Genomic DNA, 3823 nt, shown 5'->3' on the forward strand with positions numbered 1-3823 from the left:
CCTGTAAAATCCGTTTACGCACCGAAATACTCTCGTGTTAAGACCTTACATTAGTACTAGCAGTACCTGATGATTTCGGTCTTTAACAGTTTTTTTTTTCAAATCAGCATTACGTGATTTCAGTTTCATACATTTTCGATATGATAACTACTTTGGGGATAAAAAAGGGTTATACATGGAGAACCGACGTTTGGCTCTCACCTCCATGGAGGCCTTTTTTTGAAAATTTAAAAATTCAAACTCTTTGGTTCCAAAAAAATCTAAAAAAAATTGCGCAAGTAAATAAGTATGTTATGTGTATGTGTGTAAAATTTCAGGATAAAATATGTTGAATGCGACCCGTCTAGAAAAGACAAAGTCATGGTCTGGAAGGATGAATTGTATCATGTGTTAAAAAGAGCCGAATTTGTCTTTTTTTTTCACAGCTCTCATTTCAACCTATTTTGTCCTGAAAATTTACACACATGTGTGTTATGCCTCCATGAATTTCTGTATTTTCTTTCAGAATTTATTGGAATATAAAAAAATATGAAATTTGACGAATTTTGAAATCTTTTCAAAACTGAGCTCCATGGAGCTCGGCCTCCAAAGGCAATATATGTTATGTAGGTGGTCACATAACCGTAATGGGTAAAATTTATGTTGTAACATATATTACTGCTCCTTTTGGAGGATGACTAATTCCCTTGAATGCAAAGAGTCGGGGAGATGTGGGTTGAGCTTTTTTTTCTCTCCAAAAAGACTCGAGACTATTATAAAGGTTCACAAGACAACACAAAATCATCCTAATGTTACATCGAGGACCCTACACCATCAAACGACCACTGCCGCCGTCAGGACGAGTCGTCGATGCGCCATTGTCGTCACTCCCCTACTGGAGCTGACTTGACCTTCTCGATGACAGTCATGAAGTCTTCATGCATGGACCCCTAAGGACTAGCGACTGCCCCAGAGTAGTAGGTGTCGTCATTAAACCCTTAATTCGGTCTGAAGCACCTGACACCAAATCTCGTCGGTGTCGCATGAGTGGCGAGAAACCCTAACCTCGTTGTACCAAGAAGACGGGAGGAATCTCTACACCGGAGCTCCATCGACCCCATCCCAATGGATGAACCCGAGGAGGATCGGAACCCCTAAGACCAACTCAAAGATGAAGTGTCGTCATCCGCTGGACGTCATCTCTGCGAGAGAAATGGAAACCTAACTTAAACCACTAGCTGGAGTCGAGGCACCGAGATCCTCCTCCCATCCGCCTGATGCCCGAGCGACAGGAAGAGGTGAGGTGGACCTAGAGGCTCACTGACAAAGCTTAGAGGTGATGAATGCCCTAGCCACCACGGACGGGAGAGGAAAAGAGAAACTCTAACGGGATTGGGGTTAGGTTTTCTCCGCAAACCGAGGTGGGTTAACAAGTTTTCTTTTTGGGTGGGTGATGTGGGCTAATATAGTGTTGTAATTACTAGAGGAAAGTTGTACAAGAAAAACTTAAAATAACGTGGCAAAAGGTCTATGGAAAAGGAAAAGAAATTGAAGAAACAAAATTAGTACTGCAGAAATCAATTTTTGTTTCTCCTTGGTCGGCATCCGTGGTTAAGTCTAACTACTCTCTGGGAAGTTCAAATTGCAAACACCGAAGCTGCTACTCCATCGATCAGAGCACTCGGTTACCCCACACGACATTAACTACGTCTAGCCGCGTGTTGGGCTCAAGTGCAACAAGCACAGAGAGAGACACACACATTAACAGCGCGATTAAATCCGTAGCATTCACCTTTGGACGGACGAGGATCCCCTGACGTGGGCTATCCTACCTTTGGACACGAGAAGATCGCCTCGTCCTTGTATGGTATACGTACTTGGAGTACTCCTACCACCAACGGTCTGTACCAGTATACAGAAAGGCGCCGTGGCAACGATCACATCTGGATCCATCGTCCATTCATTGAGAGAGAGAGAGAGGGGGGGGGGGGGGGGGGGGTACAAGTACAACCGGTAGTTCACGATCGATCTCGATTTTGAAACGTTGCCATCATCAATGCTTGTCCAGGTGCCATTCGTAGTACTACTACTAGATCCCTACCACAATCCCACGAGACAATAAACTAGGAGGGTGTTTGGATACTCTCTAGTCATGTGACTAGTAGTAGTCAGACTAGAAGTTTTTAGTCAGACCCTGTTTAGAAGTTTTTAGTCAGCATTAAATGTCTCAGTATTAAATGTCCCTTGTGCAACACCAATTAGAGGAGAGGGAGGGGGACTTTAGTCAGTAAAAGTCAGGGGTGTTTGGAGGTTTACTGACTAAAGGTGACTACTACTAGTCTCTAGTCAGTAAATGTTGGGGGTGGGGTAACTAGGGACTAAACTAGTTTTAGTCACCCACTAGTCAGGGGTGTTTGGAGGTTTACTGACTAAAAGTGACTACTACTAGTCTCTAGTCTCTAGTCTCTAGTGATTCAAACACCCTCTAGATCATGTCCGCCTCCAGTTAAGCAAGCGCCGCGTGTTGCTCCTCCAACAGCGCCAGATTGTACTGCTGATCCACCTGTAGCATGGGGAACCCGGACGCCGAATGATAACTGATTGGATCGCAATGATGTCCTGCTCAACTGTGACACAGGAGGCGCTAGGGTTACTCCCTCCCTCCCCCGCCGCCGGCGGCCTTCCTAGGCCCCGCCGTCGCCGCCGACCGCCGGCCTTCCTAGGCCTCGCCGTCGCCGCCGACCGCCGGCCGCCCCCTCCCCCCACTCTCCCATCCCACCAGATCCGCCCCGTGCCACCTACCCGGGAGGTGGCCGGGGCGGCGCGAGCCTCCCCCCTTTGGCCGCCCTTGTCTCTCCTCCCCTCCCTGCCGCCGCCGACGGGCGCCCCCGGCGCTGGCCGGATGGTGTTGGCGGCGGCGGAGCCTGCCTGTCCCCGTGCACGCGGCTCCCTGCCCGGGGCATGGGGCGGCGGCGGTGCTCCTTGACTTGATGACGGCCCGCGTCCCAGCAGCGGTGGCCGGCCGCTCGCGCGGTGGTTGTGCGGCCCCTTGACGGCGTGGTGGCGCAGGTTGGCCGGTGACGCACCCCCGGCCCAGATCGGGGCCCGCGGGCCCCATCTTGGTCCTAGCGGGCCGGCCCCCGGCGTGGCTTCATCGTTGTCTGTGTGGTGAGGAGGTGGAGCAGCTCGGACAGGGGGCAGCGACGCCGATGGCGTACCAGCTGCGGCACGGAGGCGGGAGCTGTCCGGGCCTCTAAGGGCCCGGCCGAACCCGTGGGGCCACGGGCCTGGTAGGCTCCTGCTTTGGCGTCCGGTCGGCTACCGTCGTGGACGGTGGAGGTGGGGCCCTCCAGTATGCTGAAGGTGCTGCTGCCCTAGTCCCGGCTCCCCTTCTTCGTTGTGCAGGCCATCTTTGCGGTGCCGTGGTGAGACAACGTGGGAAGCTTCATGTCCGTGTTGGCGCAGGGTGGTGGTCGGTTTGGTGGCGAGCTCGGGAGTACCTGAGGTGGAGGATGGGATCGGGAGAAATCCCTGTTGGCTTGGCCGACACCGACGCGGTGTCGCCTGAGGGTACCACCGGACCTTCCTGGAGGGCGTCAGGGCTACCCTTCCTCTCTCCCCACCACGTACCGAGGGAATCTCTTGGCTACATCGTCGTCATCGTCGCGTCCCTTCTTCGAGGTGTTGATTGGTACCGGCGCTTCAGAGTCTCGAAGCTTGAGGGACGATTTCCGGTGGACGCAGCGGTCGCGAGGCTTCGTCGTTTTTGTCGATCCGCCGTTATCGATATTTGTTTCTTTTCTTTTTTCTCTTTCTTTTCTTTTGGGCGTGATTGTGCTGCTTT

Source organism: Triticum aestivum, chromosome 7B (assembly GCF_018294505.1).
Source record: "Triticum aestivum cultivar Chinese Spring chromosome 7B, IWGSC CS RefSeq v2.1, whole genome shotgun sequence".
Lineage (NCBI taxonomy): Eukaryota > Viridiplantae > Streptophyta > Magnoliopsida > Poales > Poaceae > Triticum > Triticum aestivum.